General features: G+C 46.8%; 1 protein-coding gene and 1 long non-coding RNA gene across 3 annotated transcripts in view; one reads left to right on the top strand and one right to left on the bottom strand.

The window, feature by feature from the left end:
- The window catches only part of PRKCB (protein kinase C beta), a 182,610-nt gene that overhangs the window by 23,432 nt on the left and 141,727 nt on the right, over window positions 1-17,451 (top strand). The gene's annotated exons all lie outside the window — the stretch shown is intronic.
- Window positions 14,797-17,149, bottom strand: LOC310664682. Its single transcript, XR_014505035.1, has 3 exons — window positions 17,072-17,149; window positions 15,153-15,318; window positions 14,797-14,967 (listed from the first exon to the last, which is right to left on the bottom strand). It is a non-coding gene; the product is annotated as an uncharacterized lncRNA (long non-coding RNA).

Here is a 17,451-nt window from a genome sequence, read left to right as displayed (position 1 = left end):
GAAGGTGATATCTTTGACCTACAGGTATCTTGTCTTTTGCAGCAAAGTGAAAATCCTGCCAGCTCAGATGCCTGTTCCTATCTTTGTGTTCCTCTGGAGGGACATTTTAAAAATAGCACTATGATTTTCGTTCCTCCCTTCCCCACTCCACCTCTCGTTCTTTGTCTCATAACCTGCTTCTGGGAAGAATCAAAGTTTGTCTTCAGGCAATTTCTGTGAAGCTTAAAAGGGCCCCTGTGCCCAATTTGCTGCCCTGGAGGAGACATGCTGTCCTAGTACCGTGCCCTCAAAATTTCAAAAACAAGGGAGCACTTTTTGTGTGATAGGATGTTGAACCAAAGGGCATGCTTGCAGGAGACTTGAAGTGTGCATGAAATATGCATTCTTTAAGAGGAAGAAGACAGACCAGTAGGCAATGGATTAACATCTGGGGGCCCAGACTCAGTTCCACTCTGTGCCATGATGGCCTCTTCCTTCTCTTAGTTCATGGGGCTGCAGGCTGTGAACTTGGCCCAGCGATGATTCTCAGAAAGGGGAAGATCTGTGAATTAGGCAGCGCTTCCATTGCTCAGACCAGCTTTCCCTAGGCTGGCACCTCCAGCTGTTTTGAACTATTTATGTACTATTAATTTCATAAAATTTACACACCTTGTAAAAAAAACCATACCTTTAAAACCCCCCAACCTACCTCAAAGTGGTTTACAAAAAAGGTGAAACAAAAAAAACCTATCAATAAGAAAAACCAACAATAATTGTAAACGTTGAAAAAGTTACAATTTCAATAGACTAAAAGCAGATTAAAACCCGCACCTACTTTCTAAACATCTGGGTGGCCTGGTCTAGACAAGGATGTTTTCAGCAGGGACCAAAAAGACTAAAGCGAAGGCACCTGCCTGATGTCAATAGGCAGTGAGTTCCAAAGTGTTGGTTGCTGTCATATGAAAGATCAAGTTTTTACAAATGCGAAGCGGGTACTATGTGGCATCTGACTACAACTCCCATCAGCCCCAGCCAGAACAGGAGATGCGGGTTGCTTGTACCTTTTCCCATACACCTGGGGTAGCAGCTTTAAGGATGGTGTGTATGACCTGAACAGTGGCTATTTTATTTTATTTTTAAATTAAGGAGACTATTACAGACAGGTCCCAAGTCTTGTTATGTCTGATCCACAGCAGATCTCTTTCCCAGAGCTGCCAGGGACTGCTCCTGTGGCATTCGACATGCAAACCGCCTGCAGACTATTGCTGGACCCTCCAGAAATCAGAGACCATTTTGCTTTCAGTGGTGGGTAGCTTGCTTGGCATATTCTGTACATGCATCCCTGCTAATTTTCAACCAGACTTGGGTAAGAAGAGGCAAGTCTTTACTTTTGTAGCATCCTTCAGGCCGGGGACTTGGTTTCCTCCCCAGTCAGGTGGTTTAATGTTACATCAGCTCTCCTTGACATTTGCAGTAGCCTCCTTTAAATAATGTAGGAGTGGAAAGAAACATGGGTGATCTCCCCCTCCTTGGAAATGCATCAGTGTGGCTGAATTTAGCCATTAGCGTAAATTTACTCTAACCTCAAACTTTCCAGATCAAAATCTCCTCCTCCTCAAAGGAATGTTCTTTTCAGCAACCCACCTTCAAGGGGCTCGGTTGGATTGGGAGGGGGCTATATTTTGACACGCACTAAAAATGGAGCAGTTCTGCTTTCTTCAGGACATGGTTGAAGCTGTATGCGATGCGTGAAACTGTCTCTCTGAATTTTTCAAAATGAAGAAGTTGCAGTTGGTCAAAGCCTGTTTTCATTTTTATATGCCCAAACGCTACCAAGGCCTTCCATTTATTTGTACATTGCATTTTTTCTGCTTTGCTAAGAACAGGGGAGCAGGATGCAGCTTGCATGCATTCTGAACCATGTAGTTGTAATGGCACCCTGTGTACTACAACTCCCATTAGCCCCAGCCACTAGTACAAGGCGTGCAAAAGGTGCAAGGTTAGCAGAAGGCTTACCCAGTACGTAGGTGCTTGCTTCAGCGCTAGCCATTGCAGGCTTGTTGGCATCATAAAACTATAAGATTGGGGGATTTTTGATCACGTCTTTTACGTGATCTGGACCCCAAAACTAGGATTCCCAAACATTTCTTGGTCCACTGCCCCCTTGGTCCCATAAACCCATCCACTGTCCTCTACCTTGCCCTATAAAAAGCATAGCAGTTTGCACAACCCCCTAAGGAAGATAACAACACAATAAAACTCAAAACCATTAATTTCTTCTTTGAAGACATGCATATTTCTTCAAAATCCAGTTAAAATGATTTAGTTTAATTAAATTTATAGGCGCAAGGGCGTGACACTGATGCACACAAAAAGAAATATACGCTCTGATCTAACCTCGTAGCTAGAAATAGAAAATGCAGCAAAGAAAATGACAGGATAAATCTTTTTACTCATCCTTACTAACAAAAACTTAAGGGCTGAGGAAATTCGAAGCATAAAATATTTACATACTGACCAAACATGCATAAACCTTCACTTACCACAGATATACGGTAACTAATTTATAAGAAAATCAATAGCTATTACCAATAATTGGCTATCTTGTGACAACTCAGAATTGTAAATACAAACAAATGTGATGAAAGGAAATAGCCTTGAAAGCGATAAGAACAATGAAACTTTAAATACAAAGCAAGGAAGGTGTTCCACTCCAGCCTGGCACTTCCAACATGGGCTGTCATACATCTGGATTTTCCCAGACATTTTCCCAATTTCCACCTGGGAAACCGTGTTTGTATGTGTGTATTTAGTCACTTTCAGGGGAGTTGGTAGATTTTAAGAATTGCAGAGAAAGGGGCTTACATTTAAATATTAAATGGCCAACTTTCCCCCACTTTCCTTTTAACTGCTGATTCATTGGCTGTTGCCATTCTTTGTTCCCAAAAACACTCCCCCCTGAGAATGAGAGATGTAATTGCACTGAAGGCAGTGTGGCTCAGTGGAAAGAGAGAGACTGTAAGGATCCTGGGTTCGAGTCCTGCAGCTGCAGGCAGTGGGAGAGGAGGCAAGCTGCTGAACCTTCAAATGACTGGTAGGAAATGGAGTCTTTTGTTCTCATTCTCCTGCGGTAAATCACTCTTCTGCCTATTCCCAGCTGTGCAATGGGATCAACAGCAGTCTACCTTGCAGGGTGGTGGGTAGGGTAGAGGGTTGCAAATTGATTCAAATGCGTGGGAAATTTTGCATAGCATTATCCTGGCTGGCATGAGGAACAGAATGTTCTCTTTGCTGCAGAATACTTTAGGGACAGCGTGGGATGGACAGGTTGTACTTAAGAGAAGTCTCTTTCCCCCCTTAGTTTTCTTTTTCCCCGCTATCCTTTTTCCCTGTAGGTCCTTTCCTGGGTTTGGGTGGGCTGATGGCAGGAAGATGCTACGCTTAGTTCTCCAGGCTGATGTGCTGGATCCCTGAGGATCTATCACTCTTCTTGTGTCAAAAAGTTCTTACGAGGTTTTTCTTTGGGGGAGGAGACTGCCTCCCTTAAAGCAGTGACAGGATGAATTTAGGGATTCTTTGTGATTCCTACATTACATAGGGTTAGGCCAGATGATACTTCAGGTCCCTTTCAGCTGTACAATTCTATGCTTTCTATATGATATACCCAAAGCAACTACAGTGGTACCTTGGTTTTCGAACGTAATCCATTCCGGAAGACCGTTCGAAATCCAAAACGTTCGAAAACTGAAAACTCAATACCAGGGGGCGGCAACGTTTTGGGGGCATGGGCCAGTTTGTGATCCTGCAGACGCCATGGTGGGCTGGGGTGTGCGTGTGTGTGCGCGCAGGCACAAACGCCATTTCCATCACAGAGGAAGCTTGTGCAGCTTCCCATTGGCTGCAGGAGCTTCCTGCAGCCAATGAGAAACTGTCCAGTGTCATGGAAGGCGGTCCCCACTCTGCTCTGCACCGGTTTAGCACCGAGAGCCAACCGAGTGGGCGGTTGGGGTCCATGGGCTGGTTAAACGACCCCCATGGGCCGCTTCCGGGCCATGGGCCTTAGGTTGCCTATGCCTGCTCAATACGGAAGTTGTGTGGCATGTTCGACTTTCGAGGCTTGTTTGAAAACCGAAGCATTTACTTCAGGGTTTACAGCGTTTGAAAACTGAAATGTTTGTCAACGGAGACGTTTGAAAACCGAGGTACCACTGTATGCATGTGAGAGTGACATATGAAAAACAATCTGCTTATTGACATCAACAACTGTGGTTTCCCAATACAGTACACAAAAGCTGTAGGTTTTCCAAAACTGCTGAGTAACAGATCAAAGTATTTCAGGGCTGCATGTTTGAGGGATGGGAGGCAGAGAGTGATGAGCTGGATTTGAAACTAGCACCTTTTCAGAAGTGTGAATTCTCTGAATTTAAATATTCTTTGCCTCTGCTGTCGGAGGTGGGATGTCTCTGAATGCTGATTGATGGGACTTGCCAAGTGGGGAGCACAACTACTCTTGTGCTCAGGTCCAGCTTGTTCCTGCAGGAGGCAGTGATGGCCATAAACCTAGGTGGCCAAAAACACAATCATACATGTTAAAAAGAACAAAATACATAACAAAAACAAATACAAGTCAATAACGCCCCCCCCAAACACTGAACATTTGTGATTGTGGGTGGAACGTGATTGTGTTGTGAGCTACAGGCCTATTTTTCTCTACCCCATTGCTGGGGTGTATCCCCATCTCTCCCTCTCCCTTGAAAGTTAATGGAGGGATCACTCACTCAAATGACTTGCGTAGGGGGCAAAAAATGATCACAGCTCCAGAACAGCTCGTTCAGGGAGAAGCTCAGGCCCACCAAGTTGCTGAGGTTTTTCCCTACCACCAGCCATTTCTCGGGGTAAAGGTAAAGGTAAAGGGACCCCTGACCATTAGGTCCAGTCGTGACCAACTCTGGGGTTGTGTCGCTCATCTTGCTTTATTGGCCGAGGGAGCCGGCGTACAGCTTCCGGGTCATGTGGCCAGCATGACTAAGCCGCTTCTGGCGAACCAGAGCAGCGCACGGAAACGCCGTTTACCTTCCCGCCGGAGTGGTACCTATTTATCTACTTGCACTTTGATGTGCTTTCGAACTGCTAGGTTGGCAGGAGCAGGGACTGAGCAATGGGAGCTCACCCCGTCGCGGGGATTCGAACCGCCGACCTTCTGATTGGCAAGTCCTAGGCTCTGTGGTTTAACCAACAGCGCCAACCGTGTCCCTGTTCTCAGGGTACAACTTCTCATTTTCCCCACGCAAGGCAATGAAGAGATCCGTTTGCCCATTAACTTGCATTAACCACCTGTACAGGTGTATATGGAGGCATCCAAGGAAGGGCAGGGAAGTGATCCTTCAAGAATCACCCACTTCCTGTGCAATTGCCACTCGTCACAGTAACATTTGCTGCAGAGTCGTATGCCGAAGAGAAGGAAGGAAGGTCACGGGGACTGAGGACCCTCCCAACACTTTTATTGTACTTTGCAGGGGTATGTGGGGTGGAATGGTGTTTTGAAAGAGGGAAAAGAGTCTGCATTGCATCTCCTTGAGAGTGACCCACATTGCGACTGCAAAGAATGTGTTGAAAACAACGAGGGCCTTCAGGGATGGATTGCGCCGCTGACTCCCTTCAAAGGAAAAGAAGCCAAACAGGTCCAGTCTCCATGGCGAGAGAGCAAGAGTGCAGTCCTGTGTGTGCATTCAGCGAGAAAAAGGCACTCTTTCCCACAGGTTCCATGTGAATTGATGAGGTGCACTGTAATTGTTGAATTCTTGTTAGATTCTCCTGCTTCGTTCCCGGGCAGGCATTCCCAGGAGTGTTGTGTAACTGCTCTGCAGAGTGGGCCTTCTTATTACAAAGTTTAATTTTTAATCTCCCTCTTCATTGCTTTTTAATTCCCCCACCCCTCTCGAATGCTGCTCAGAGGCCTGTCAAGCAGAAATCACTCTTACCCCCAGCTCATCTCTGGATTGCCCAGGCAGACTCAGAACGCATCGCCCTCCTCGTAGAAGTCCCAACTGAGCACACACTGCTCTCTGTCTCTCTTAAACATGCACCCTACTCATCCAGAGTGTGCTGCAAAACAGGATTCAATCGGGCATCTCTGAACCCCCTTTTTTCTCCTTTTATCTAGAGGAGAAAATTCAGTACCCTTTAAGGCAAACTTACCGTATTTTTTGCTCTATAAGACTCACTTTTTCCCTCCTAAAAAGTAAGGGGAAATGTGTGTGCATCTTATGGAGCGAATGCAGGCTGTACAGCTATCCCAGAAGCCAGAACAGCAAGAGGGATTGCTGCTTTCACTGTGCAGTGATCCCTCTTGCTGTTCTGGCTTCTGAGATTCAGAATATTTTTTTTCTTGTTTTCCTCCTCCAAAAACTAGCTGCGTCTTGTGGTCTGGTGCGTCTTATAGAGTGAAAAATACGGCATTTCATTTGCCCTTCCCCCAGACACAAGTGAACCAAAACATAGCCATCCTTTAAAGCTCACAAAGCTTACACTTGTTCAATTTTTGTGATGCGGTTCTCCAACTTTGGCGGGGGGGGGGGGACTGTGTACAAGAAGGAGGTTGTAATATGTATAAGGATTCATGTGTTAGTGAGAACATAGGGAAAAAATGCATTACATTAAGAAACCTTGCTCATCCACACTTACCTTTTGCCCCAGAGGTCTGCGCTTTCCTAGCTTTTCCCGTGGAAACCTGCTCTTCTAACACTGAATTCAGGTTTTCTATGGATTGCTGTTTGCTCCAATTCAGTGGTAAAGAGCAGATTTCCACAGGGAAAGCAGCAGGAAAGTTCAAAGTGCAGACCTGTGCCTGGAAATGCAGAGCAAAGAGAAGTGTGGGTGAGCCCACTGTGAGAAGAGGGGGGAAATCACTAAAATGCTGGTGATTTTTTGTGAAGCCTTAAAAAAATAAAGATGTGGAAATGTGGTGAACTGATTGGAAAGTGAGAGAGACTGAAACTGACAGATGCTGCCTGGAAAAAGGAGAAAGGAAGAGAAACTGAAATTGACAGATGCCTCCGTTCTTAGGTAAAAGGCAGGTCAAGAGCTTCTCACGTTGCAGGAGGGAACAACAGCTTCTCTCACTTTGCAGCCAACAAACTAGACAGGATGTAGAGTCCTCCCTGTTTTCATGGACTCCTGGAATTGCAGAATTGGGAGGGACCTAGAGGGTCATCCAGTCCAACCCCCTGCAATGCAGGTGTGTCAACTAAAGCACCCATGACGGATGGCCACCCAACCTCTGCTTAAAATCTATCCATAAAGGCAATACAAAGTTGGTAGGGGTATGCAGAGGGAGGGATTGCTTTTAACCCCTTTCACCTTCAGGGTTTCTTTTTTCTGAACCTTGTTCCCCTGTGTGTGGGAAAGTTAAGGAGAGGAGATCTTATGGCGGAAATTGCCTCCCTCTTAACCACCTCAAACCATGAGAACTTGGCTTCCTGATGCAGAATAGAACGTCTCTACAGTGGTACCTCGGGTTACATACACTTCAGGTTACAGACTTTGCTAACCCAGAAATAGTACCTCGGGTTAAAAACTTTGCTTCAGGATGCGAACAGAAATCATGCCTCAGCGGCGCGGCGACAACGGGAGGCCCCATTAGCTAAAGTGGTGCTTCAGGTTAAGAACAGTTTCAGGTTAAGAACGTACCTCCAGAATGAATTAAGTACTTAACCCGAGGCACCACTGTATTTTCATCGGATAAATGTTGGAGGGCATTGCTGCCTCTGACTGTTGAGGCAGAGCAAACTCATCCTGGCTAGTAGCCATCAATAACCCTCTCCTCCATGAATTTGTCTAATCCTATTTTAAAGCCATCTAGATTGGTGTACATCACTGCCTCCTGCAGGAATGAGTTCCACAGTTTTGGCTCTGTCAAAGAGTTAATGCTGTCACAGTCGCTGTCTTTTAGAGCCACTGCAACTTTCAAACTGCATAGGAATTATTGAGGGTTGTCATCCAGCTATTATTGCGGGACTGGATTGAGGAATACTCTGTGTGGCTTGCAAAATGGAGAAAAGGGTGACTTAACATGTTTTGCTTCAGACTTCAAGGAAAACAGAATTTTGCCTGGATACTTTTCCTTTGCTACTTTGTTTGTGAGCCTGTTCTCATGCTATCCTTGACCATGCGGTTTGTGCTTAAGAATACATTCATATAATTTCTCCCCCCACCACCCCAGCTTTGATTATACAGTGGTACCTTGGGTTACATACGCTTCAGGTTACAGACTCCGCTAACCCAGAAATAGTACCTCAGGTTAAGAACTTTGTTTCAGAATGAGAACAGAAATCGTGCTCTGGGGGCGCGGCAGCAGCAGGAGGCCCCATTAGCTAAAGGTTAAGAACAGTTTCAGGTTAAGAACGGACCTCCGGAACGAATTAAGTACTTAACCCAAGGTACCACTGTATATCCGGTATATATCCAGGTTTTTGAAAGGCTTGCCTCATGCGCAACAGAAGAGAAGCAGGATGAACAGACAATCTTGTGTGATGTTAGATCAGAGAGGGCTTTCAAAAGAACTGAGGTCTTGCAAGGAGCTCACTGCTTGCACAGGTTTTGCAAAGCTTAGGTGGCCAACAAGCTTTCCTGCACAGACCTTGAAGCTGCAGTATCCCCTTCAGCCTTTGCCTAAATACCTCAAGTAAAAGAGAGCCCATCACCTCCTGAGGCTAACTGTTCCTCAGCTGTGCTTAGGGATGTCATAGAATTCCATTGGAAATGGAAAAGGAACAGAAATTGCTGGTGTTCTCTTATCCGTCGCATGTCTAAAACCAGAAATCAATCCAGCAACTACAATTGGTATTTGCTACTGTTCTTGCTTCCAGTCTGCAAATGGTACACAATTAATTACAGTATTTTTTGCTCTATAAGAGGCACCAGACCGCAAGACACACCTAGTTTTTGGAGGAGGAAAACAAGAAATCTCAGAAGCCAGAACAGCAAGAGGTGTCGCTGCGCAGTGAAAGCAGCAATCCCTCTTGCTGTTCTGGCTTCTGGGATAGCTGCGCAGCCTGCATTCGCTCCATAAGACGCACACACATTTCCCCTTACTTTTTAGGAGGGGAAAAGTGAGTCTTATAGAGCAAAAAATACGGTACTTCCTTCTCCCTTCCCCTTGCAATGCATTTCCTTTGCATGAAAAATAGTGGAGTGGAATAGCAGAAAGATGGCATAACTCACATCATTAATCACGTAAGTGTAGCAATTTTGTCACAATGGACAGCTAGAGGAAGAACGTAGTTTGGGGTGGAAGATGCACTGTAGCAGAAGGGAAATGGTCTGCAGGTGACAAACACAGGACAGAATGTAAAAGGATGACTTCTTATGGCCCGAGCTTCTAAATACCAGTTGCTGGAAACCCCAGGAGGGGTCATTCCTCTTGTGCTTGGGTCTTGCTTGCCAGCTTCCCAGTAGAGCTTCTGGCCAGCCACTGGGAGAGCAGGATGCTGAACACAAAACTCCAGATTGTACCTCCAGGTTGTGCAAATCTTCATCCATAACCCCAAGCTCAGACTTTACAGTTTTTGCTGTGCCGCCTGCAGAGTCTCAAGGCTCTACCTTATCCTTTTGAGGTCTCAGATGTGTGTGTGTGGTTGTGGTTGCTTTTTTTATAATCAAAGATTTGAAGATTCAAAGAGGAAGCTTGTTTCCTGCTGCTCCAGAGGGAAGGACCTGAACAAGTGGATTCAAATTACAACAAAGGAGATTCCAGCTAAACCTTAGGAATAACTTTCTGATGGTAAGAGCCATTTGACAGTGAAACGGACTCCCTCGGAAGATGGTGGGATCTCCTTCCTTGGAGGTTTTTAAGCAGCGGTTGGGTGGCCATCAGTCAGGGATTCTTCAGCTGTGATCCCTGCATTGCAGGGAGCTGGACTTAGATGACCCCTGAGGTCCCTTCCAACTCCACAGTTCTAAAATGCGCTTGCCAATGTCTTCTGGCTTTTGGGTTGGTTTGAAGCCTCCTGGTGTGATTCATTCCCTACCTTCCACTCCAGTGACTCTTCTGGCTGGTTTTTGCCGCTGCTTCGTTTTGCAAAGACTCCCTATTGCATTTCAAGTGGCCATTCTGCTAAATAACAAAAACTTGGCACCTCAGTGGGCGGTGGAGACTGTTGATTTAGTTTGGTGTGTGTGTGTGTGTGTGTGTGTGTGTGTGTCAGTCCCTTCCCTTCTGACTCTGTAGCAGTTGAAAGTCACAGGCCTTGTAATAAGTTGTAGACATCCTTCAGTAGAACTGGCAGAGTCTGTGACAAGTGAAAACATCCGGGTTGCTGTCCTAAAGCATTGCTGCCGGGGTTAGGCCAGGTGGTGTCTCTCCTTTCTGATGACCACAGCAGATTGCATTTGCAAAGTTAAAAACCCACAGATTTGTGACATTAAGCGAGGATTGTAAACATCATGTTCTGATATCCTCCTTCTCTCACAGAGGGTGGCTGGGACGGCTTGCCTTGCACAGCTGGGGAGCAGGTTCAGCATCTGTATTCGTCAGGAGTAAAGATCTAGTGTGCATTCTGGGTGAACTGGGAAGAATCATCATTGCTCAGTGATGAAGCACCTGGCTTTCAGGTAGAAGGTCTCAGGTTCAATTCCAGCAGCATCTCCAGGTAGGGCTGGGAAAGACTTCCTGCCTGCCTGAAAAGGATTATTGCAGAGTTGGAAAGGGTTCAGAAAAGGGCAAATAAGTTGCAGGGGCGTAGCATGGGTTGCTGGTGTCCTAGGTGGGGTGAGTGTTTTGCCCCCCCCCCCATGACTGCACAAAAAAACCAAGCGTGCATGTGCAGGCTAAAGCAAAAACAAAAACATGCATGAAAAGGCTGATTTGAAAATTCAATTTAGGTGAATTGTAGTGCATTCAGCATCAAATGCCAAGGAACAGAAACAGACGGAGTAGCTAACATAAAACACCCGTTTTCAAATGCATCCTTCATCAGTGTATACACATATTGCTGTAAGGCCAAACACACAAAACAATAATTAATATCTGTTCAATATACCATCCTGATGAAGGATGTATTTGGAAACTGGTGCTTTATGCTAGCTACTCTGTCTCTTTTTGCTCGTTAGCATTAAATAACAGACAGCGTGACCAATAATGTAGCATTTAATGGAAACTGCACTGCAGCAGAACTGAAACAGCTCTGGCTGAGGCAAAGAAAGGTTGCAATGGGAATCTCTGCCTTCTTCCACCCCTAATGCAGGTGCAGGGCTCTCCTGCTGTCCTTAGCAACTGTCATGGTCTTTGGTCCAGTCTAATTTTCCTGGCTGTGTTTGGCTCACCTCCCATTTATGCCTGTTGTGTATAACTGCTGTATAAATGTCATTCTACCGGCTTCTCATGCTGTCGGTCAGTCATGAGGCGGCCTCGTACCTGACTGCAGATCTATGCCCATTTTGTGTGGCTGAACAGGCTGGCTTCTCAATCCATCCTTGCAGCCTGGAACTGCGCCAGGCTCTGAGCTGCCCTCATGACGCAATTAGCATCCTCCGTGAAGGCTTGCAGTCCTTGTTGACAGTGCGAGGATGCAACCTCCTCTCATGAACGCGAATGTAATTACCCGGTGAGTGCAAGAAACAGGAGCGGACCTTGGCAGAACGCCTTGGGAGCCAGGAAATTCCTCTGGCTCCTCCTATGCATATAGCACCAAAGAGTTGGAAGGGATCCGCGAGGGTCTTCTTTTCCAACCCCTGCAATGCAGGAATCACAACTAAAGTATCCCTGAGAGCTGGCCTTCCAACCTCTGTTGAGAAACCCATGTTGGAGACTCCACCACCTTCTGAGGGTGCCCATTCCCCTGTTGAAGAGCTCCTACTGTCACGAAATTCCTCCTAAGGTTTGGTCAGCATCTCCTTTCTTGTCATTTGAATCCCTTGGTCTTCCCCTCTGGAGCAGCAGAAAACAAGCTTGCTCCATCTTCCACGTGACAGCCCTTCAGATATCGGAATATGGCTCTCATATCACTCTTTAACTCCCACCAGGCTGTTTTAGATTGTAAGTGAGCCTCTTGGGTGAGCGGGGGACCCGCTTTTATGTTCGTATCAATCTATAAAGCATTATGCCTATTGAAAGCCTTTCAAAAATAGCTTATAATGATGATGAATTGAGCAGATGTGGGGCTTTAAAGATTTCAAAGAGCAAACTAGTAGGAGCTCTTAGACTAAAGCTTGGCTGTCCAAAAGCACCTAGTTCAGTCTGTTTTTTTTACCCTAAATGAAACTTAATTTTTGCTCCTGTGTGTATGGTGGGGAGCGGGTGAGAGGTTTCTATCTCTTCCTATCCTCCTCCTCCTCCTCCCAACAACATGGTGGTCAAATGGCCATGCTGTTTGCGTGCAACAGGTTAAAAGCCCAGCATCTCCAGTATACAGCAGTCTTTCCCATCCAAGAAGCTTTGGACTGCAAATCCCAGGAATGCCCAGGATTGATGGAGGCTAGGGAAGCCTGCGCTACTGGTTCCTTTGGATAAAAGAACCCTTAACGTGGTTTAGCTCTTGACTGGTTCCCACCTACTGGGCCGGATCAGAGGCTAGAATGAGTGGCAAGGGACCTCAGAGGTCTTGTAGTCCAACCTGCTGGCAATGCTCTTGCAGCATCCCTGAGAGGTGGCCAGCTTTTCTCTCTTTTAACGAAGGGGAGTTCACTGCTTTCTGTGAGGGAGCCTGCTCTGTTGCCTATTCAGAATTCCCTTTCTCGGGGTTTGAATCCATCGTTTCAGGCCGTAGCTTCTGGGGCAACAGAAAACAAATTTGAGCATGAGAAGAATGGCAGGGAGGAGTTGTCCATTGCCTGGAGGGCATGGGGTGAATGTGGAGACCCCCTGAGGGCTGCAAGGGGAGTGTGGATGTTGTGTGCATCCGACTGCCAAACTCTGCACTGCCTTAATCAAACTGTCAGGGCACCATGAGAAAGCAACCCTACATGCACTTCTAGGAGAGCCAGGGAGGTGTAGGGGTTTGCATCCTGGGCTTGAATCGAAGCAAACCTAGGTTCATATTCCCATTTGGTCTTATGCTGAGTCAGACCATTGGTTCATCTTGCTCAGTATTGTCTATGCTGACTGGCATCTTTCCAGGATTTCATTCATTTCCTGGGACATTTGCACCCTACCAAAAGACCCCACAGGGAGGAGGGGATTGAATCTGGGACCTTCTACAGGCAATCCTATTTTAAAGCCACCCAGGTTGGTGGCCGTCACTGCCTCCTGTGGGAGTGAGTTCCATAGTTTAATGATGTGCTGTGTGAAGGACTTTATTTGGTCTATTCTGGCTCTCCAGAGTTTCAGGAAGGGGACATTCCCAGCTCTACTTTGAGATGCTTATGCAGATTGAACCTTGAATCTTCTGCAGGTAACGTGGGTGTTCTTGCCCCTGAGCTGCTGTCCTTCCCTTTGAAATGAGTCCTGTGCAGATGTGTCCAGGTGGATCAGTCCACATGGGCCAGATCTATCCGTCTGCCTCTTGCACTCTGTCAACTCAAACAACACCTCCTTGCTGTCCTCCTTGCTGTCCTCCATAGCAAGGCAGCTTCTGTTTCTGAGCAGGAGAACTGCAAGGATGTTCTGGCAAGAGTTCTCCCCTCCGATTCTCTTTTTCCTCTGACTTAAACGATGTTGTGTGTTTCTAAATTAGGTTCTCCCCATTGTCGAAGCTGGAGTGAGCGCTATGACTAAAAGAACTTCTAATAGCAGGAATTGGAATTTTTTTTGGGGGGGGAGGGGAAGCAGCAGCCCCCTCTTCTGTCAAAAGATGAGAATGTGCAAGTGTCAAAGAGTGTCACTTAGAACTGCAGCTGACGGGGGAGGTAATATTTCAGGAGATGATTTTGCAAATTGAACAAAGTGTATCAGGCTCTTCTCTCCCCACCCCCCCCAAAAAAAACCTCTCTCTCACGCACACTATCACCCAATGCTAATGGAACTGTTTCATGCAGTTTCAGAGAGAGTGGTGAAGATTGGTGGAGCAGATCTAACAGATGGGAGATTGAGCAGGATGATGTGGCAAGATGATGTGAGCCCCAGGTGGGATTGCGAAAGTGCCAGGGCAGAGGGTGGGTAGCAGAGGGTGGCGGAGAGAGAGAGAGAGCCTGGGAGGATTCTGCAGTGTTTGGAGAGAAGACTGACTAGGAGGCTCTGGGCTGGTCAAACAGCTGGTTATACTCAGTCTCCCAGCTGTTCGTTTATCACGTTTGTAGCCTACAGGGTGGAGAAGGCTTGTGCTGGTTTCATAGGGAAGGAGACACAACTGAGTGATGAAACACATGCTTGAAGCTCTCAGTTACAAGGACTGCAGGCGAGAAGGTCAGGAAAGCAGAGGCCATGGAAAGCCACTGCCAGGCGGGTAAGACCCAGCCTCCCAACAACCTGATGTCCTCCATGTTTGGACTCCATTTCCCATCAGCCCCAGCTAGCATGGCCATTTGGGGCTGATGGGTGTTGGAGTCTATTGCAGATATTAATATTGTGCTGCTTGAAGAGACTGGATGCATAAAAAACGGACTCCTTTAAAACATTGTCAAGGCCCATAAGTTTAACTACAGCTTTACTTGCAGAACTTTCTTCAAAACAGAACAAAAACAGTAAACAATGCATTCAAAATATCCGTAAGATCACATGCAAGTTTGTCATGAACTAGCAGGACAATGGGAAGTCGGAAAAGGATCCTGGCGAGGGATGTAACTGGGAGCGGGACACACCGGAGCAAGCTAGGGATCAAGCCCACTTGTTGCATTCAGCATGCAAACTTAAAAAAGGCAGCAGAGCTGAGATGTTGAGTCTGCTCAACTGCCCACGGTGATGGACCTCAACTTGGATGCTCCAGGATCTCTGTGGGATGGAGCTTTGGTCTGGACTTTGGACATGTGGATTGACCCTGGACGGGGACTTGACATACTGACTTGCTGCCAGGTAGGCCAGGGGTTCTGGATGAGGTCCAGCACAGGCTCAGTTTCCTATAAAATATGAAGTACAGTGGTATCCTAGTTTTCAAACAGAATGCGTTCGACTCCCGGAACTGTTTGAAAACCAAAGCGCAGCTTCTGATTGGCTGCAGGAGTGTCCTGCAGCCAATTGGAAGCTGTGGAAGCTGCGCCAGACTTTCAGCTTCCGAAAATCGTTTGAAAACCGGAACACTCACTTCTGGGTTTCGATTGTTCGGGAGCCAATTTGTTCGGGAACCTAGGCATTCAGCTTCCAAGGTATGACTGTGCTCCAAACAGATCTAAAATCACAGGTCTGTCTCTCCTTACAGTCTCCGTTTTCCCTGCAGCTGTATTCGCTCACTGGAGAGTCATTTACTCATCCTTACTTCCACAGAGCATGAGAACAAAGATTCAGAATGGAGATTTGCAAACAAATACCTTCGTCACCTGATCTAAGGTTAAACACTCACCTGTTAGCTAGCAGAAAACAACAATAGTTAATTATCAACCCATCAAGGAATTCAGAGACCACTTAGTATACTCCAGTGGAATTTCCCCACATTAAAGCCTCCAGTAATACACATTTAGACACCCCTCATTTCAAACCTGGAACCTTCTGCATGCAAACAAGTGCTCTGTTCTTGAGTGAAATGTGGTTGTTACAAGTTGGGTTTGAACTGGAGATGTTGCCCTGTGCCTGAAAAGGTGGAAGACTCAGTTGACCCTCCCTTACTGGCTCTGGGCTTGCATTTCAACAGGTGACCACTGTTATAAACTTCAATGCATGGGAAAGTTTAATTAGAAGAGTTTTCTGCTGGGGTAGGAAGGTGGCCATTTCTGAGGCTCACAGAGCTCCTCACTACACACACACACTGAAGTCTGACAATGCAGAACCTCCCTGGGGACTGTTTTGCATGCACTTTGAGCCTCTCCTCCCTCAAAGGGAAAAAGTTGACACTGCAGCAAAGGAATCGGAAATGCTGTAGATTAAAATAGCCTTTGATAGAATTGAAGAGCTACTTCCTTTTGAGAGCCTCTCTCTCTCTCTCTCTCTCTCTCTCTCTCTGTGTGTGTGTGTGTGTGTGTGTGTGTGTGGTGGGGATAGTGAGGAAATAGAACAAAGGTGCTTGGGGGCTAGAGCCAGGTGTGAAACCTTACGCTTGGGGAGCAAATACATCTCTCTGGAAGTCTCTATGTAGCCCCGAGCCCTCCCTTCCCAGGCCACGCCCCCTCTCCCCAGCCACACCCCTCCCCAGTCTTGCTCCACCCTCTCTTTGTGAAGCCTTAATTAGACATACTGCTGGGAGGGGTCAGGCAGAGTGAAGATGGATGAAGACACATCCCTCTAGGTTCATAAGATGCCCAAATCTGGTCAAATCCCCTGCTGACCCCCCAAAATCAGATTTGGGTTGGGATCCATGATTTGGCCCGATCTAGTGCACAGCCCTAGCTACCACATAGGGAAAGAAAAATCAATAAAATGTAAAGTACAATTAAAACATCCATTATAATCAATATACGGTTTTGTTCTGATTGGCATCAAATACAGGGGGAGAACCAGGCAATGAGTTGCGTCTGCCGTCTGCCCCCGGCATAGCAAAAGCCTGTTTTTTTAAAAAGAGGATTGGACAAATTAAGGGAGGGCAAGGCTGTCGATGGCTACTAACCATGAATGGGAATGCTTCTGGAATCCAGTTGCTGTGAACTGTAGGAGGGGAGAGCGCTGTTGGGGTTAGGTCTTGTTTGTGGGCTTCCCTTTGGGGCACCTGGCTGGCCACCGTGAGAACAAGATGCTGGACTGCCTGGGCCACTGCTCTGATCCATGAGGCTCTCTTTACCTTCTTATTAATGTTGGGACTATTTGTGCTTGCAAGGGAAGGGAGAGGCCCTGCTCTGGTTCCTGCACAGTGAGCCCCTCTGCCAGTCTCAGGTGGTCTTGATAGAGAAAGGGGTACATTAGATCCCTCTGCATTGGGCTGCATGTACACCACATTAATGCCACACACACACACCCCATTTCTGTGCAAAAGAAGCTCCATTCTCCTCCCAACCCTATATTTTCTCCTCCTCCCTGCCAGTTCCCACTGCCCAGCTAAAGTGGCTCCTTGCTCTGAAATTCCACCCACCAACTTACCAAACTGTTTTGCTCGCTGGGGGCTTCTGGGTCTCCCAGCCTACACAAATCCTGCTGCCATTGCCGCTGGGTTGGTTCTCGGGCCGTGAAAAGACCGAATGTATCACTTGCTCCCTTTTTAAACAACCCCCCTCCACTTCCTTTTTTCTCCCAAAAAGGGTCCTTTTGTCCCCTTTGAAAGGGCTGTTCTTCCAACGGAGGTATAATTTCTGAGTCCCCTGTGGTGGCCATACAAATGAGCCCAACAGAAGGTGTGCATTATGGAAATGTATAGTTTTCCAGAAAAGATGGAGGTTGCTTCTGTTGAGGGTGTGTGGGAGGGATGTAAATAAAACAAAAGCACCAAGGAGCCGAGTGTGAAGGTGCTGGGCGTGGGTCTC

This window comes from Podarcis tiliguerta (genome assembly GCF_965153285.1).
Source record: "Podarcis tiliguerta genome assembly, chromosome: 14".
Taxonomy (NCBI): Eukaryota; Metazoa; Chordata; class Lepidosauria; order Squamata; family Lacertidae; genus Podarcis; species Podarcis tiliguerta.
The sequence above is the reverse complement of the archived record's forward strand: the minus strand, read 5'-3'. Positions and strand labels throughout refer to the sequence as shown.